The 21,144-nt window shown below is 31.3% G+C and overlaps 1 pseudogene across 1 annotated transcript in view; it reads right to left on the bottom strand.

The window, feature by feature from the left end:
* Positions 1–14,727, bottom strand: part of LOC308654697 (adiponectin receptor protein 1-like) — a 276,683-nt pseudogene extending 261,956 nt beyond the window's left edge. Inside the window, exon 1 of the transcript in view lies at positions 14,602–14,727. The product of the transcript in view is annotated as an adiponectin receptor protein 1-like (transcript). The remainder of the gene's footprint in view (positions 1–14,601) is intronic.
* Between the last annotated feature and the right edge of the window lie 6,417 nt (positions 14,728–21,144).

Here is a 21,144-nt window from a genome sequence, read left to right as displayed (position 1 = left end):
GAACTCTTTGGGGTCTTTAAGTGATTTTTATGGCTCATTTCATTAAAAGGGTAGCAATACAAACAATAACAATGATAGTGATAATAATACTAAAAATATTGTTATTGGTGTTTTCAATGTGTGTTCAAATTGTTTTACTTGAATCAGTTCATTACATAATTTAGTTAAGTTCTAGGCATAGATCAAAGGCATAGGTAAAGATTCTAATTTTTATTTAAAAAAAAGAATCCTCATTATGTAACAATAATATAGTTTGCCTATCTTGCTGGAAAAAAAATGGGTTAAGACATTCTTTTTTGAAACCTATAGATTCTAATTTAATGAATGTCTAGGCCAGGTCCTTGGACATAACCCCTAAGCTCTTAGAATAGTCTAAGACTGTTTTTTGTGTGTCTGAGACTTTGAACCACATTTTATCATTTGACCAGATAAGATTGTCCTAAGAATGTGATTTACCTATGCTAGTTGGCATCAGGAAAGCAGACATAATGTGTGGGCTAGTTTTTCTGGCTCATAAAACTAACATGTGTTGTCATTCATCATTACTGAATTAAGAGTATCTTCATACAACTCCCCTTGATGGTTATAACTGGAGGCTTATTCTTGGATTTTTCCAAGAATGACACAGATATGATTTTTCTGGATTTCACCTCAAGCACCTTTTCCCTTATACATCTTCACTGTAATAAGCCCTACCCATGAGTATACCATGTTTTGTGGCTACTGTCAGCTCATCCCATGACTAAACTAGCTAAGAGTGGTCTTACAGATAGCCAACACAGTTGCATATTCAGAAAATGTTAAAACCAGAATTTTGTCAGACTTTAAAATGGGGAATTAAAGTAATAGATGTAATTGAGGTTGCTAATCAAGTAACCTTAAAAATAGAGATTACTATGGACTATCGGGGTAGGCTCAATGTAATCATAAGGATCCTTTAATCAGAAAGAGATTGGTAGAAGAGAAGGTCCTAGGAATGTGATTGGGGAAGACTGTCTACTCTAGCTGAGTTTGAAGATTGAGGAAGTGAGCCGTAAGCCAACAAATGTGATAAGGGACACAAAATTATTTCTCCCTTAAGTTTTAGGTGCACACAATATCTTTATTTTACATTTATGTAGTGCTGAGAATCGAACTTAGTGCCTCGTGCATGCGAGGTGAGCACTCTACCACAGAGCCACAACCTCAGCCTATTATTTCTCCCTTAAAATTCCACAAAATAGTTCAGCCCCATTGACACCTTGATTTTTGACTTATGAGACCCATTTCAGACTTCTGAACTAGAGAAGTGTAGGATAGTCAATGCATGTTGATTCAAGATATACATTTAGGGTGTTTCTCCTTTTTTTTTTTTTTTAACATAGAAACTACAGAAGCATGTCCAATGGAAATTCATTTGTTTATAAATTGTATCAGAAAGTTTCAAATGGTTATAGTAAGATAGCAATTTTACTTTGACTTCCACTAATTTTTATCTTATGGGAATGACTTACCCCATGGAATTCAGGTAATTTAGATTCCCATATATGTTATAGTTTGAATATGAGGTGTCCCTCAAAAACTTCTTTATTAAAGCAGGAATATTCAGAGATAAAGTGATTATATTATGAGAGCTTTATCCTAATTGATCTAGTAGAGAGTGGCAGTTTCTCAGAAAACTAAAAACAGTGTAACATATGATATAAAATACTTCTGGGTATATATCACAATGAATTTTGGTATGTTGAAGAGATATCTGTAGTCCCATGTTCATTTCACCATTATTTACAATAGCCAAGATACAGAAGCAGTCTAACTGATCACCAACAAATAGAGAAAAGGTATACATACACACACACACACACACACACACACACACACACACCATGGAATAATATATGGCCTTAAGAAAGAAATAATTTTAATTTGTGACAACTTGCACAGAACTGAAAAAAAAAAAATCAGGTGCAGGAAGAAAAACACTGTAGGAGCTCACATATATGTGAAATCTAAAACATTTGATCTCATAGAAATAGCCAGTAGAAAAGTAATTACAAGATTCTGGAGGTGGTGGATAGAAGAAGAAAGGGAAGAATTACCAAAGCATGCACAGTCTTAGTTAGACTTGAGAAATAAATTTTAGTGATCTACTTCTCTGAATGCTGGCGACAGTTAAAAGTAATGTAGAGAACATTTTGAAATTTTCATAATGGATTTGTCACATTGTCACCACAAAATTGTTGAGATGGTAGATATGTTAATTAGTTTGAGGGAATCTATAATATATACATAAATCAAAGCATCAGATTATAACCCACAAATGCATATGATTATTATTTTTTAAATAAAAATATATTAATACAAAAACAATATATATAGAGAGAAGATAGTTTACCTTTCTTCCTAGTATTAGATCCATATAACACCTCAACATATTAGATGATTCTGGTCCTTACTGTGAGCATGAATCTTTTTATTCATTTTATAGATTCAAATGCTTATCTCTTCAGGAAGCACCCCAACAAACACACGCAGAAATAATGATTTTCTTGCTATATGGCACCCATTAGTCCAATCAAGTTGATACATAATATTAGATATCACATGCTTCATTGTTTCTCATATAATATTTATTAAGATTTAATTCACAAACCACCAACATATATTTGCCAAATTTTGAAAAAATCACAATTATCTAGTTCTAGTATTTTTATCACCTCCCCCCAAAACCCATATCCAAGAGCAACTAATATTCCATTTCGCTCCTGGTAATAATTAATTCACTTTTTGTCACTACAGATTCACATATTATGAACATTTCTTAGAAATAGAATATTATATTATGTTGTTTATTTTTTCTGGCATCTTTCACATACCATATCTTTTCAAGGTTTATCCCATTATGTAACATGTAAGTACTCTATTCTTTTTTATGCAAGAATAATATTACTTTTTATGAACAGTGCCATATTTTATCATTCAGTTGATAAAAATTCGGGATCTTTCTACATTTTTTGGCTACTTGTATTTTGAACATCATACCTAAGGAATAATAATGCAAGATCACAAGACCTATGTTTTCTTATAAGAACTGTATGGTTTTAGTGCTTAAATTGAGACCTATTATCTATTTTGAGTGAAGTTTTGCACATTGTAAAGAAGATGTCAAACTCCATCATTTGGCATATGAAAATCTGGTTTGATTTACATCATTTATTGAATTAACTAATCTTTGTGCCATGGAAGACTTTATTGTGAATAATCCATTTATAAAAAAATAAACAGTGAATGTTTTGAAGTATTTATTAGAACTGATTCTGTATGTCGTTAAACCCCATTGGCATATTTACCATATACATGTATGACTATCCACAAGTGAACATTGGTTTAAGTATCCTAGTAAGTATTTGGTAAAATTTTTATAATTTGGAAACTGATTAGAGACTCCAGATATTAGTTAAGAGAAATCACTTATTTTCTACCAAATAACAGGCCTCTTTCTATTTCACTAAGTACCCATAATAAGCCTTCAAAACACTAAAGTCAATGTAAAATACATCTAGCTAAATATGAAAACCTCAATAAATTTATAGATAATAAAATATATTTTCTTCATATATAAAATAGTTAATTTACAAATTATGATACAAAATAAGATTCTTTGTATATTGTGGCAGAAATGAGACATAATTTCTAGAAGAGACAAGAATGCTAATTAAGAATAGAACATTTTTTATTATTTTTGCAACTTTTTGTTATGATTTGAATTCACTGAAAAATGTAGCAAAAAGGAAACTATATACATATTTTCACATTATACAAAGGCAATAAATAATCAGAAGGTACTTCTCACAGAGAACAACTGTGTTGTCTAAAAATTTATTTTCTATTGATATTATTTTTATATTAAAATGATTTGTTACAATTAGTGTTAAATGACTGTCTTTTGCCATATTAGTATTTTTCCTAAGAAAATCTTTCTCTCTATCTATACATTATTATATGTATAATCATTGACTATAATTGCATGTAAATCTATATTAAGAATGGAAAGGAAGATAAAATAAAATCCATTTCATTCTTTTTCTATGTCATCATTTAAATATTTGATTTCAATATTAAATTGTCTTACATTATATACAGTTGTGATTTTTTTATTTTCTTTATGACAGTTGTCTCCACTAATGCTTTTGGTGTTGCTACAAATTATGATAAGTTTGGAAAAACCACTTAGAAAGTAAAAGTACTTTTAAACATTATACAGATTTTCCAGATTTCTGAGCATAATTAACAAAAAAGAAACATTAACTGCTATATTTAAATTTCTATGTAGGGATTTATGAAACCTGGACAGATGATTATATATAATACCCAATTGCTCAAAAAGTAAGAGTAATTAGTTCAGTAAAGTGTTGGTCCAAAATCCACATTTACATTCCCTTTTTTGAGGGGGAGGAGGGTGGGACTAGAGATTGAACTCAGGGACACTCAACCACTGAGCCACATCCTCAGGCCTATTTTGTATTTTATTTAGAAACAGGATCTCACTGAGTTACTTAGCACCTCCCTATTTCTGAGGCTGGATTTGAACCCACAATCCTTCTGTCAGCCTCCTGAGCTTCTGGGATTACAGGTTTGTACCACTGCGCCCAGCCACACACACTTTTTTTCTGAGTGTAAGGTGTATTCTGAACACCAAATTAGCTTGCTAAATCACTTCTTCTACTCAATCTTTTTACATTTCTAATTTTCAAAACCTCTCTGTTAACATGTGTGGATGTTCATATTTCTTCTCTTGGGTATACAGATGCCTTATATAAGGATAGCCACTTTTTCTTAAACTTCTGTTGAGATTCTGTTTGTTTTCCTTTTCATAAATTGGTAAATGTGGGCTGGGGATGTGGCTCAAGCGGTAGCGCGCTCGCCTGGCATGCGTGCGGCCCAGGTTCGATCCTCAGCACCACATACAAACAAAGATGTTGTGTCCGCCGAAAACTAAAAAATAAATATTAAAAATTCTCTCTCTCTCTCTCTCTCTCTCTCTCTCTCTCTCTCTCTCTCTCTCTCTCTCTCCTCTCTCACTCTCTCTTAAAAAAAATAAAAAAAATAAATTGGTAAATGTCTACAAATTATAAAATATGGAATTTCGTTTACTCTAAGATATAGGGAAAGACAAACACTTTGATTAACCCAGGGAAAACTAGAAAATGTAAGAAACCATAAAAAATAATAAGTCATTACATACTTCAGGAAAAAGTATGATCCAAAGTGACAAGACAGTAATTTTCACAAGCATCCTGAAATCTTAGATTTCTTAGCTTGAATACCTCTCCTGGGATAGGAATTTGAGATATGGATAAGGTGTAGATATGGACAAAAGATACTACTGTAATCTAACTAATGTATATTTATTTACACAGGAAAGAAAGAAGGGAGGAGTTAAAGCAGGGAAAGGAGAGAGAACGTATTTTCAGTATTTTTCATAAGCAAAATTTCCTTGAGTGACTCATTGAGTTTTATCTCGGCTTTTGTGACTATTCTCAAATACTTGAAGCACTAAGAAAATAAGGATAGATGTAAAATTGAAGAAAATGAAACAATTTTCTATAAAGATCAAAGAGAAAGAATTGTATATATTACCACTGTCTAGTTTGGAATGTCCAACAATAACCAAGTCCTATTGAGTGTAAGTACCTGGTTTCAAGAAGTGGTGCACTTTTCTGCAGCATAGTTAAGAGCTAAAACTTTTAAAATATTTATTCTATGTCAGACACGATGCTAAGGATTTTACATAAATAATTTTTTTTTCTCCTTGAAATAAGTCTTTAAGACAGGGGCTAAAGTTATCTTCTGTTCACATACAAACACAATAGAGCTTACATAAATCAGACAAATTATCCAAGATCATAGAACTTGTCAAAAAATTTGTGGGTACTTTTTCTCAAGATTTTTTTTAATGAAGACATTTCTCTTCAATTCCATATTCATGTACATCTTTTCTCCATAAATGACCTTAGTTTGGATCTTTGACCTTATTTTAAAAGAAAAATTTGGGTTGTTTTATAATGAATATTGCTTGATAAATAAGGAAAAAATCACATTTATAAACATCACCTAAAGCATGTCAAAATGTTGAACATTTGTTTTCAAACATAGGTATAATTACATAAAATATATAAACCAGAATCTAATACTGTATGTGTTAAAACAACAAGAGTTTCTTAAAACATTGATCTGCTTATTTATTGAGATAATTTCCTGTTTCTACTAGGTTTTATTACTTAGAGAAACTAAGTCTAAAAAGAATCGGTTTTTATATCTCTCTTGTTTTAAAATCTTTTAAATGATTGCTTTATAACTCTTTCTAAGTAAACACCTATATTATAGATTCTAAATTTCATTGTAAAAGTAAAAGATAAGTTAATATACACATGACATCTTTATAATTGCGGTGCAAATTATTACTGGCTTATTTGTATATTAGATTTATTCATGTTCTTCAAGTATACAAGTCTTTTAAAATATAAAGTGTTGGAGTGCACTTTATCAAGATAGTGCTTTCCAAATTAAGGTTGTTTGAAACAATAAAAAAAGGATATAATTCAAACATGTAGATATTTTAACATCAATTAGCCTAGATTTTGATATTTTAACTTTGGATTTTCTTTTGTTTCTCAAAAATAATTATCCTGTTTTGATTTTACTTAACTTTGGAAGTGATCAACATGTGATAAATATTTTTATTGCAAACCAGCCTATTTTCTGTCATGTGTTTGAATATGTTATGTAAAATAAATATAGCAAAATTTCAAAAATATACCCATGTTTCCATAAATATGATTCAATGATTTGACAAGGTGGTAGAATCAAGGAGAATACTAGCATATATTTGTTATATTAACGAGAAGGTAGTCACACACTAATTGATCACTGACAATTATTGCCAAAGGGAGTAGACTCCTGCATCTTCTCCACTAATAGCAGAGTCAGTATCCACACCATCTCCTTCCTCTCTATCTATCTATCTATTATCTATCTATCTATCTATCTATCTATCTATCTATCTATCTATCTATCTCTATCTCTATCTCATCCCTGTTTCTGTTTCTTTTTCTTCCTGGACATTGCATATGTATTGATCTGTTCTAAGGCATATTTTTCTACATACAATTTTCTATCCCTTATCCAAATCAGAGTATATATTTCATTAATGTAAAATCTTGTCTTTGATTACTTTGAGTGTTAGTATAGTAACATGTCCTTAACTGGTAATAGGATAAGTCAGGATAAGTTATATTTTTGCTCAGATTTAAATAACCTTGTCTTTTCCAGTTAGATTAACTGTCCAACATCTTACAACTACTAAATAAATTGTAATTAACTTTAATGTTGTAGTCAGAATCAGTTAGATCTTTTTGAATCCACATTTAAATTGTTACAACATGAAGGTATAATTTAATATACTTAATCTGTAGCAAGCTATATTAGGGAACTGATAACCTTAGAAAGACCACTATATTAGGGAACGAATAATCTCAGCAAAACTGACTAGAATCTTAAAATATATTAACAGGATTACTTTTTAAATGAAATATTTTAAATAAAATATAACATTATATTGGCAGAGAGATAATCATGAGTTTGAATAAAACGATTTTAGTTTGTGATATAATTGTAAATATTGAACATGAATTATTTTCAACTTATATTTTCTCAAAGTGCATCTAAAGTGACAAAATGGTACTAATTTATGATGCACAATCTTATGTATTTTTTTCTCTTGCTGTTTTTCTATTCTTCATTATTATTCTTTGTTTATTAATCCCAAGACTTAGTTTTACTCTAATGTGTTTACTGTAACTACATCTACTTCTTGTTTCTATTTTGCACATGTTTTCCAATGTCATTTTAAAAATGTCCTTTCATGGAAAATTCATATCCTTTGAGGGAAGGAGAAAAACAATGCCTTTAATTTTGCCCTAGAGTGATTGGGATAAAAAAAAAAAAAAGATTGCATGTGTAATGACTTTTACCCCAGTCAATGGGAAATAAAAACAGAAACTTACATAGTAAGTTCTTGACTGTACAAAAAGTGTTGAATTTTAAAGAGAAAGTTGAACCTCCCTGTTGATATTTTAAAAAATTCAACATGGGCTGTGGTTGTGGCTCAGTGGAAGAGCACTCGCCTAGCTCATGCGAGGCCCTGGGTTCAATCCTCAGCACCACATAAAAATAAATAAATAAAATAAAGATATTATGTCCAACTACAACTAAAAAAAATAGATAAATAAAAAGCCCCATTAAAAAATTCAACATGGGAAAAATGAAATAAATAAAGATCAAGAATTCTTTATTTCAAAAAATCAGATTTAAAATGGTCATGCAGCATAGGAATTCATTCTAATTCAATCTATCATACCTGCACTAAATGGCAAAGAGAATTATCTCTTAAGCAATGTGAATATACAAAATTAATAGCCAAGAGAGATATATAAACAGTATCATCATGTCCAAGAGACACTGAAACTTTCACAGTAATTAAATAAGAAGACTATGACCTTCCTATCATTGAAAGAGGGATTGAGAGAAAGGTGTGTGCATACATATATAGGCAAAATATTTCTTTTCCTAGATGAAGAGATAATAAATAAAGGTATGAATTGTGAGACACCAGATACCAGATTTTAATATTTAGTGTAATATTTAGTTCAGTGCTAATACTCCAGAACAGATAAGTCATTACAGTTTGCAATAATTCTGCAGACCCATGTGTGCCCTTAAGTGCAACAATGCTCTATAAAGTGATAAAAAGAGGTCAGTTATTAGAGTAATCAACAGTGTGCACTAGATTGCCTAAAACATTTTGTTAAAAGAAAACCAGAGCCTGGCAGCTGTCAAAGCAATAGGAACATATTTCAGAAGAAATATTGTAAAAAAGGAAAATAAATAGTGTAGAACTGGGCTCAATTTCTAATACAAGAACAAGTGGGGATTTATAGCTAGTAACTGATGGTGGGGGTGTTGTCAGTGGATGTAAAAATCACTGAGAGAAGATATCAAGTAGGAGGATTCCTGATAAACCGAACTAACAAGATTCTTTCTTAAGGCAGGCAGGCCATTATGATTAAATTATCAAGTGTTGAAATTTTCTTATTCACATTTAGGAAAATTCCTAACAAACTGGAATTTTGGAAGCTCAGCAAGGACAAGGGAATGTCCTAGTCGAAAATTGGGCTCAGAGAAGCCTACCTCATTTTCTCATATTTGGCTAAGGATAGAGTCTTTGTCAATATGTGTTAATGAACCACACCTATGTAAACAAATGAAACTACGGTGAGAAAATTAAATCACACCTAAACATTTTTCAAGTAAAATTTAAAAATATATATGTGTGTATATACTCAAAAATATTTAGAATCTACCCACTTTCAGAATAGACAGATAAATAGAAATAATCAAATAAAATAAAGTTTTTCAGAGGACAAAAAAACTATATTCTTTCTCATTTGTATTAAACAAAATATTTTATTTCTGGATAAATGATATAATGCTATATACTTACACATGGAGGAAGGTAAGGGAAATTTTAAAGAAAATGATGCTGTATTATAGAATTTTCATAATAATTGAACATGCTTATTTACTTTTGTCTAACCAGTAACTTAACTTTTCTTTTTTCAGATTAGTTTTTGTATTTATAATCTGAGATCTGTTTGTGAAACAGTTGTTTCCTCGATTTTTTATAGCTTTTAAAATGGAATTTTCTTTAATTTTATAGTTCTTGATTCTTGATATATCAGGTCTATTTTTTCATGTTGTATAAAACTAAAATGTCCTGTACAAATTTATTTTCTTCATCTGAACTTCTAGTCTAGTTTGTATACATCTATATTCAAGGTCATCTCTACAAAAGTAATAGATATTGTAACCTTATCTCTGCTTATAAATAGATTAAATAATATTGACCATCTTGAGGATTTTCTATTTTATGTTTAATCTCTTTCACTTTATTACCTTTGTGACAGTTCCAATAATTATACAATAAATGAAATTTAAAGCACTTAAAAAGCAAATCTGATGCTGCAGTTTTATTTTTTTTTTCCCTAAAGTTTCAGGCACATGGATTTCTTTATAGCATTAAGACTGAGAAGCATTAGGCTCCTAAGTACTTAGAGTAGCACCAATGAAGGAAATTATTCAGGAGATTATTGGAAAAGGATTAGTGAAAAGGATTAGTGGTAAAATTAGGCAAAACTCTGTGCCTCTGTATTTGCTTGATTACTCTGCACTTTTGACTGCCTGAATCACAAAGATAACCCCAGCTCTGTGCTGTGTTTTATGAAACCATTGGGTGAATCATAGTTCTTTTTTTTTCCAACAGCAGTGAATGAATAATAAAGAGAATGATTACTTTATGGATTTTTTCACCTGCACAAAAATTTTGTGAAAAATAGATCAGTATTTATAATCCTGTTTTAGTGTGTTCAGCAGTTTTACACAGATAGTTATAGGGTTGTAAACTTTTAAAATAGCAATGCTATTTAATAGAGCTGCCATTTAAATCCAGTATCTGGAAATATTTCACATCATTCTACTTTTATCTCTCCAGAAAAGAATTCTCAAACATCTGCTACCAAAAGCAAAACTATTATTAGATGAGCAGAAACAACTTCTTGTGTGGTAGAAAGGGGAAAAAAATCTAGTTTACATCATATACAGAAAACAGAGCACAATTTATGGTATTGATTTTCTTAATCTGGCCCTGCTACTATAACAAAATATCACAGACTGTGTAATTTACAAAAAAAGAAAAAAGAAAAGAAAAGAAATGTTTCTCACCATTCTTAGAGGCTGGGATGTCAAAGATCAAGTCACCAGCATTTTCAGTGTTTCTTCTTCCAAAATGGCACCTTGAATGCTGCTTTTTCTGGAGGAAATGAATGCTTAGTTCTCCTGTAGCAAAAAGTGAAAGAGTAGTTAGGCCTACTTAGTGCTTTCTAGCCCTTTTATAAGGGAAGAGAACCCAAGGGCCAGTTTTCTTCCTAAGGCCTCACCTTTTAATTCTGTAACACTGGGAATTAAGTTTCAATATCAATTTTGGAGGGGGCAAAAACTTGTAAACCATAACAATGATTAACTTATATCTGCATATTTTTTCCATATTGGGGATTAGCCCAGTGTTGCTTTACTACTGAGCTACATAACCCAATCCTTTTTAGTTTTTGTTTTGAGACAAGGTCTCAATATGTGGCTAAGGTTGTTTTTGAATTTGGGATCTCCTGTATCAGCATCTTGAGTAGCTGAGATTACAGGAATGTACCACTGTACCTGGTATATACATATTATTTAGTTGTGATAATTGGTATTAATATTCAAGATAGTTTAATAGCATGTGTGTGTTACCTTTTCATTGCTAATACAAAAATACCTGACATAAACAAACTAAAGGACAGAAAGTTTATTTTGGCTCATGGTTTAGGGTGTTTCATTGTACAGTCAAATGGCTCCAAGGCAAAAACATCATGGTGGAAGGGAATGGAGAGGAAAATTACTCACTTCATGGTAGCTGGGAGGCAGAGTAAAAGAAATAAGCTGGGGAGAAAGAAAGAAAGAAAGAAAGAAAGAAAGAAAGAAAGAAAGAAAGAAAGAAAGAAAGAAAGAAAGAAAGAAAGAAAGAAAGAAGGGAGGGAGGGAGGGAGGGAGGGAGGGAGGGAGGGAGGGAGGGGAAAGGAAAGGAAAGGAAAGGAAAGGAAAGGAAAGGAAAGGAAAGGAAAGGAAAGGAAAGGAAAGGAAAGGAAAGGAAAGGAAAGGAGGGAGGGAAGGAAGGAAGGAAGGAAGGAAGGAAGGAAGGAAGGAAGGAAGGAAGGAAGGAAGAAAGAAAGAAAGAAAGAAAGAAAGAAAGAAAGAAAGAAAGAAAGAAAGAAACCTTCCAGGACATGCCCCAGTGACTTACTTCCTCCATACCTGCCCAAATACATATACCACCACTGAGTAGTCCATTCATCTATCAATGGATTAATGTACTGATGAGATCAGAGTCCTCATGATCCAATTACTTCCCCAAATCCTCACTTCTATAAATTGTTGTATTTGAAACCAAGGATTCAAAACATGAAACTCTGTGAGACATTCCAGATCCAAACAATAATATCATATCCTTGTTACCCAACTCTGGGGGACATCCAGATCCAACCATAATATCATATCCCTGATCCCCAAAGCCTTATGCCTATCTCACAATGCAAAATACAGTCTATTTTCAAGAGTCCCTGTAGTCTTAATTTTCCCAGCATTGCCGAAAATCCAATCCCAAAGTCTCCTTTGGGAGACTTTTACCTATGATTTTCTATAAATATCAAAAAGCAAATGCTATACTTCCAATGTATAATGGCAAAGTAAAATTTCCCATTTCCAAAGGGAAGAATAGAGTTATATAATGAAAATCTTGGACCATGATAAGACTGAAACTCAGCAGGAAAAACATTAAATCCCCTTGCTCATTGTCCAGTATTTGCAACATGTGGTGTTGAGCAGTAGACCCCAAAAGGCTTAACAGCCCTCCTTCTCTGACCTTTTGTATTCAGCCCTCATGTACTCTCTCTTGGGCTAGATCTGCTTTCCTTAGCACATATTACAAGTTCCTGTTCCTTGGCACTTCTTGAGGTCTCTATTGCAACTTCAGTTGCCCTCTTGAACAGCGGCACATATTGCCCTCTCAAGAGTTGCCTGCAGGATTCCGATCCTGGTGAAAATTGAACAGTCTCCTCTCAGGTTTTCCTTGAAATCTTAGTGGAAGCTTTCATTACCCTATAACTCTTCTTACTAAATGAATATTGTCTCTTTGTACATATAAAATGTAGACTTACATAAATTGAATATTATAATAAAAATCTGATACAGCATGGCATAAATAAATAAGTAAACAAAAGCTAGACATCTCTCATTAAATTCTAGATATTGTCATTTGTGTTGTAGCTCATCATTATTTTAATTTTTATCAGTCAATGATACACATGTTTTACTTGGTATTTTTCCTTCATTACTGTTTTCATCTCACTCATATATTGAAAAACCAAACTTACAAAGTTTCACACAAATTACTGTTATCATTTTATGCAGCCAGAGTTCATCTACTATGAATCTAAGTTCAGCTACAGAGATTTTTTTCCAAACATTAAGAGCTAATATTAAAGATAATCAAAGCAGCAACTGTTCCTTGTGATTTACATGTTATCATTTGCTATTTATACAGCTACCCCAAACAGAAAAAAAAATGATGCTACAATAGATTTCAATGTAAGAATTTTAGGGTTTATGTCTGTTTTAATTTTCTTGAATATTGATTTGCTTTTTCTAATGGTTGTTGAAGCCTCTAGTTCTGCAAGTGTCACATCAACATTTCCCTGTGTGAAGAGCAGTCAATGTGCCTGGCATATTATTGCTTCAAACAAAATTATAAAACTTCTAATAGTGCTATAAAAAAATGGGTATATGCATTTGTGCTGAAGCTTGATCCTTGTCACTGATGCCAATCCAATAACAACGACACGGTTATAAGGGAGGGGAAAAAAGATGATTTATTGATTTGCTAGCAAAGGATAAACAGGGGACTCCTGTTCCAAAGGCTGTGATTCTGCCCATCAGCCAGAACAGGGGGCTTTTAAGAGGAGATTCAGAGAAAATGAGATTAGGCAGGTAGAAATGAGGAAGAAGAAAGTCAGGGGAAAAAAATCAGGAAGAAGGTTAGGGAAAAGAAGATCAGGCAGGAGAAGGTCAGAAAGGAGAAGGTTAATGGGAAACGAAGATCAGGGAGGAGAAGGTTGCAAAAAGAAAAAGAACATAAATTTCAAAATGACAAAGGATTTAGTCAAAGCATCAAGTGAACCCCTGTTACACATTCATGTAGCAATGTCTGACATTCATTGGCTCATTTAATCCTCAGGTCAACCTCATTAATAAGTGCTACTGTAATCCTCATTTTACAAAGAAGGTAACTGAGTAAGAAAGAGATAAAAGAACATAAATTTACAAAGTCTACTTACCATTTTTCCTCCATGGATTTCCTTGCATTTTCTATTTTGGATCTACATTATTGGCTACTACTAACTTCATTGACATACCCACAGATAAGCTTTACTTTCACAGTAATGAGTAAAGTTCTTTAAAATTTATTCGTATTTCATTCATTCATTTATAGTAAATGTGTGCTTATATGATAATAAGTGCATTATTTTTAATAAAGGCATATAGCATATGGTTGTTATCAGAAGAGGAAGGACACCAGAACTGAAAGAATCTTCACTACAAGTAGGGAGCTATTACATATTCACCAATGACAGATCACATAGCACAGGAGTGTTTGCACAGAACAAATGTAGATCAAGTGGGAGAGACAGTCAACCTGAAGTAGTTTTATGCCAAAAAAAGAACCTGTAAACACCAACAATGAGAAGAAAGGCTTGTGTGTAGGAGATACAGAGAAGCCAGACTAAGGACAATACTGAGAGAGGTCCCTGAAAGGTTCCCCCTAAGGAACACACAAGAGCATTAAATCTGATTACCAGGCGAGTTAGAATTTTTGTAAATCATTTGCTTAGTTATTCTCTCATCCTATATTTTAACTCTAATTACATTAAATAGTCCCCTCCCCTCCTCCTCCTCCTCCTCCTCCTCCTCCTCCTCCTCCTCCTCCTCCTCCTCCTCCTCCTCCTCCTCCTCCTCCTCTCTTCTTCTTCTTCTTCTTCTTCTTCTCTCTCTCTCTCTCTCTCTCTCTCTCTCTCTCTCTCTCTCTCTCTCTCTCTCTCTCTCTCTCTTTCTCTTTCCCAAAATTAGAAGAGTTTAGGAAGAAACAGAACCAGCCACAGTGACTTCTTCAGGAGACAGGCAGCTGCCATCTACAGTGGAAATAATGCCAACTAATGATGAAAAAAAGTTATTAGAATGAAAATATAAATGATAAGGACTTAGAATAGATGACTAAGTTTATTAAATAAGACTGTTTCAGGAGATAAGCTATGTTTTATACAAACGAACAGAATACTTCATAGTGGCATGCAGAAAGAATTTCTTACAAAATAAAAATTTTAGAGGGTACTGACAGACAAAAATAATGTCTTTTAATTTTACTTTATAATATAATGGTTGATAGACATTCAAGTTGCATTTTTTAACTTTATTATTTATTTTAATATATTGCCAAATTGATCAAACTTATCTTTTATTTGTTGTAGAATTTATCTTATTATGCTTATACTTGAAGTTTTAATTACAATGTTCATTGCAGAACAAGAGTTAATTTTTCAAAATTTTACACACTTTTTTTTAACTTTCTCCCATTGTACACAAATTAAAAATTAATTACCCTTTCAGTAACCTGATAAGCAAGACAACTTCAGTAAATTAAAAAATATTTTTTTTGCATTATGACTATTATAAAACTCTTTCACTTGATTATTTTTATATATTATATTTTCTCTTGGATTTTAAAACATAGGTTAAGGTAAAATTTGTTACATTTTCATTTACCCAGAAGAAACTTTTAGGTAGTTAGATTTTCCTATTTTTTTTCTTGTCAATCAACATACCAGGGGGCTCAAATAACAGCACACAGAGGGTGAACACAGTAACATAATGTGGCACTGGAAGAAAATTTTTTTATATTTTAAATGCATTGTTAGATCTGTATCTTTAGCAACATTTTTTTTTCTATTTTGTCAGCTACTGGGAGGCTTATTATTATTCATGGTGGTTATCATTTTTATTTGCCTTTTACATTTTTATGTTTTAAACCCATGTTGCCTGGTATACAGATTTAGTTTGAAAAACCTTACAGAATAGATCGTATTGTCCCTATAAAATTAACTACGAAATTTTCTTTATTTGTATGTCTAACAAGGCTTCTTGCCTTGTAGAACTCTCTGCTAGGTATTGGTATAGTTGAATCAGTTGTCTTTTGATTAGTATTTGATGGCATAATTAAATATATTTGTGCTTTTATACTTAATGTTCTTTTAAGCAATACTAGTTTGAGTAAATAAATGAGGCAATATAAATCTGTATTTGAAGGGCTAGTTCATTTACCTTGAATATAACATCTAGTATGGGTATGCATTTTGTAATACTGCGCTATTTGTTTTCTATTTGATATATTTGTTATGTTCCTTTGTCTTTTTCATATTACTTTATATTAAGAAAATAGCTGTTATTTAATTCCTTTCTGTAAATATCCTTTCTTTTGCTAGTCTTTTAATGGTGTCCTTTAGGCATCATTGGATTACTAAAGTCTAACAAAATGATTATTTTTTTATAATTTCTAAAAAAAGCACTATTATATATGCCTTACCTATCTTCTATCTATCTATCTATCTATCTATCTATCTATCTATCAATCTATCCATACATCCATACCTCCCAACTTTCAGAAAGGTTTTGTGTAATTTGATACTTACATTGCTATTATTGTTCTGTATAGTCAATATTCAATCAATGTTTATTTGAAACTACTCAGATACTTGCCCCTTTATTTTTGTCCTTATTCTACCCTACAAATCAGTGCTTACTGGGATTATTTAAATTCTTCATAAAGAAGTATGTTTATTTTTGAAATGAAACTTTATTATTGATAAATTATATCAACTTTTATTTTTAAAATGTTTTTAATTTAACCATAATTACTGAAATATATACTGAAAGATACAAAGTCCTAGAAATTTGTTTCCCTAGGAGACTTGGCAACATCTAAAGAGATATTTTTGATCATAACAGCAGAGGATTGCCAATTCCATCTAGGAAGGCTGTTAAATATACTTCCTCAATATACAGCAAACCACACACATTAAGGATTCCCAAGCTAAAATATCAAAGTGCATAATTGAGAATATTGACAATTCTTTCTTCAGAGGAATTAATATTTTGATATAGTATTTAATTTCTAGTGAACCATTTTGCTTATAATAATAATTTTACTTAAATCATCATGCCATTTTAGAGCCAGGGTACTTTTTAAAAGAATGTTTTAAGTAAAATATCTTTTAAAATACATTATTTTAATACATCTGTATGAATTAGTTGACCTATATTATTAAAAAGCACAAAATTAGAATTACTATAGATTTGAAATTTTTATATGTTTGAAAAATTCATCATATTATATGAATAGATTTCATTGTACATTTTAGCCTACAAACTCTAAACTGTGTGATAGCTGGTCCTCTATAAAAAAAAAAAATATTGGTCAGTTCCTGAAATGCATAAAGGGTTATAAAATTTCTAAACTACTAATATAAAAGTTTTCTAGGAAAATTACATTTTACAAAGTAGATTTCTCCTGGGTTCAATACCACAGCACTACAAAAAATGGTAGATTTCTTCTTTCAAATAAGATAATTTGTTTATGAGTAATGCATAAATACAAACCACACTGATATAAGAGTTTATGATTTAAAGAAAGAGAAAAAAAAAGATTCTATAGTTAAGCCAAAAGACACTATTCCCCATAAAGCCTTATACTTTATATATAAGCAAATTTGGAGAACTCAGAAATGTAAATAAACAACTATACAGAATGACATTCATATAGTTAATTTTTTTAAGAGAGAGTGAGAGAGGAGAGAGAGAGAGAGAGAGAGAGAGAGAGAGAGAGAGAATTTTTAATATTTATTTTTTTTTTAGTACTCGGCTGACACAACATCTTTGTTGGTATGTGGTGCTGAGGATCGAACCCGGGCCACACGCATGCAAGGCGAGCGCGCTACCGCTTGAGCCACATCCCCAGCCCCATATAGTTAATTTTATAAGACAGACATTAAAACACTAAAATAATGAAGTGATCATGTTCATTGGTAAATATTTAGAAAATAGCTTAACATTTTTATTTGTCCTTTTTATTCAAAAATGATAGTAGAATCTATTTTAATATATTTATAGAAGCATGGAATATATCTTATACTAATTAGAATCTCAGTCTTGTGGATGTACATGATATTGAGATTCACTCAATATCATGTATGGTTTATTCATTTATGTACATAGAAAAGTTATGTCAAGATTATTTTTGATCTTGTAGTCCATTCAATGTTTAAAATTTCTTCTATTTACATTCTCCCTACCCTATAGATACCTTAAAATCTACAACAAGAACAACAACAACAAAAAAAAAATTTCCAAACCCTATTCTTCTTTCAAAATAAGGAAGACATTTAACAATTTGTGAGGCAGTCATTGATTTATCAGAATAAACTGTATTCAGGAAAGAAATTTCTTAAGTAAAAATACAGAAAATATTTAATTGGTATAATATTTTGCTGAAAAGTACAGATTTTAGAAATTCAATCCTATAAATTACTTTGAAATCTGCAAAATCTTTGATAATTGCTAACATCCAGAATGCAAGGATCTAACTAAGAAAAGAATTTCAACAAGCATGAAGACATAATTACACTTAACAGATACATATTATTGTAAATGACTATCAAAATATAATAATAACACTAAAGAAAATTTTATTTCATTGAGTGTATTCAAAAATAGAGAGCACAAATAAATAAACTTATGATATACCTCAAAGTCCTTAGAAAAAGAACAAACTAATTCCAGAATCAGTAAAAGACAGAAAATAATAAAAAATCAGGTCGAAATTAATGAAATTGAGAATAAAAAATAATACATAGGATCAATGCAAAAAATAGTTGGTTCATCAAAAGATAAATAAAATTTGAAAACCCTTAACCCAACTGTCCAAAAAAAAGAAGGAGAGGACTCAAATCAATAAAATTGCAGGTGATAAAGGAGCCACCACACACTTTTGAAATCCAGAGGATCATTAGAAACTATTTTGAAAATGTATTCTCAAATAAAATGCAAAATCTAGAAGGCACTGATAAATTTCTAGGTGCATGTGACCTGCCCAAATTGAACCAGAATGATTTAGAAAACCTAAAGAGACAAATATCATGTAATGGAATTAATACACCAATTAAAAGTCTACCAACAAAGAAAAAGCCCAGGACCAGATGGTTTCCCATCTGAGTTCTACCAGAAATTTCAAGAAGTAATACCAGTGTTCCAAAATTATTTTATCATATTTAAAGGGAAGGAACATGCTCAAATACATTCTATGAAGATACTTTGAGACCAAAACCAGACAAATACACATCTAGAAAACAAAACTACACAACAATATCCCTGGTGAAAATAGACACAAAGGCCTTAACAAAATATTAGCAAACTGCATTCAAAGCATATTAAAAAGACAACACTCCATGATGAAATGAGCTTTATTGAATCGATACAAGGTTGATTCAACATATACTAATCAATAAACGTAATTCATCACTTAAATAGAATCAAAACAGGAATATTATGATCATTGGTACAGATGCATAAAATATGTTAGAAACAATGAAAAAATAAAGGTAGAAGAAAACTATACTCAACATTATAAAGACAATATATGATAAACCCAAAACATACATAATGGAGAAAAACTGAAAGCTTTTCTTCCAAAATCAGGACAAGACAAGGATCCCACTCTCAAAACTTATAATCAGTATAGTTACCAAAATTCTAACTAGAGCAATCAGGCAAGGGAAGGAAATTAAATGAATACAAATTGGAAAATATAAAAAATCAAACTATCACTCTTTTCTGATGACATGATTCTATATCTAGAAAACCCAAAAGTTACACTAGAAGACTTCTAGAGCTATAAATAAATTTAGCAAAGTAGCAGGATACAAGATCAAAACCCTCAAATTAATAGCTTTTCTATACCCCAATAGTGATTCAGCCAAGAAAGAAATCAGGGAAACTATCTCCCACCATAACCTCAAAAAAGAAAAAAAAAACTGGAAATTAATCTAATTAAAGAAGTGAAATAATCTACAATGAAAACTATAAAATATGGGCTGGGGTTCAGCAGTAGAGTGCTCACCTGGCATGTGTGAGGCACTGGGTTCCATTCTCAGCACCACATACAAAAAAAATAAAAGTATTGTTTCCACCAAAAAAAAAAAAAAAGAAAAGAAAAGAAAAAGAAGAGAAAGAAAGAAGAGAAAAGAAAACTATGAAACAGCAAAGAAATTAAAGACTTCAGAAGAAGAAGAGACCTTCCATTTTCTTGAATAGTCAGAATTAATAATATTGCAACATGGCTATACTTCAGAAAGCCATATTGACTTATAATTCAGTCTCCATCAAAATACATTCCTTACAGACTAGAAGAATCAGTCCTTAGATTCATTTGGAAGAATAAGAGACATATAATAGCCAAAACAATTCTGAACAAGGAAGTGATGCAGAAGGCATCACAATACCTGATCGCAAATTATACTGCTGAGCTATATGAACAAAAACTATGTAATACTGCCATCAAATTTGACCTTAATACCAATGGAATAGAATATAAGACATCAAGATCAACTCAAATACATGGTGTTATCTTATATTTGATAAAGGTACCAAAATATATATGTTAGAGAAAGAAAAACTTTTTAACAAATGGTACTGGTAAAGCTGGATATTTGTAAGTAAAAGAATGAAATAAGATCCCTAGAAATTCTGAACAAAATTCAAATCAAAATGTATCAAAAACTTAGGAATTATAGCAGAAACCATGCAACTGTTAGAAGAAAAGATAGGTTCAACACTCTCATCTTATAGGTACAGGCACTCTCAACATGACACCTAAAACTCAAAAAATAAAATCAAGACTCAAAAATTCCAATGCCATCAAATTAAAAAGGTTCTGCCCAATAAAGGAAACATGAGAGTAGAGGAAGAGCGTATAGAATGTGAAAAAAAATTGAAATTAATTATCCACAATATGTAAAGAATATAAAAATTCATTGCTAAGCCCCTCAAATAATCCAATTAATAAATGAGTCAAAACCCTAAGTAGAACTTTCTCAAAAGAGTAAATTCAAATGGCCATCAAATATATCAGATAGTGTTCAACATCTCTAGTAATGAGGGAAGTACAAATCAAAACTACACTAAGATTTCACCTCATCCAGTCAAAATCACAATTATAAAGAACCCAAACAATAATAAATGTTGGTAATAATGTGAGGAAAAAGGTAGATTAATACATAGCAGGCATATCTCTAAATTAATACAACCACAGAAAACAATGTGGTGAGTTCTCACAAAACTAGGAATGGAATCATA

The sequence above is a fragment of the Spermophilus citellus genome (genome assembly GCF_964194105.1).
Source record: "Spermophilus citellus genome assembly, chromosome: 8".
Classification (NCBI taxonomy): domain Eukaryota; kingdom Metazoa; phylum Chordata; class Mammalia; order Rodentia; family Sciuridae; genus Spermophilus; species Spermophilus citellus.
Note: the sequence above shows the minus strand (reverse complement) of the source record. Positions and strands in the feature narration are given on the sequence as shown.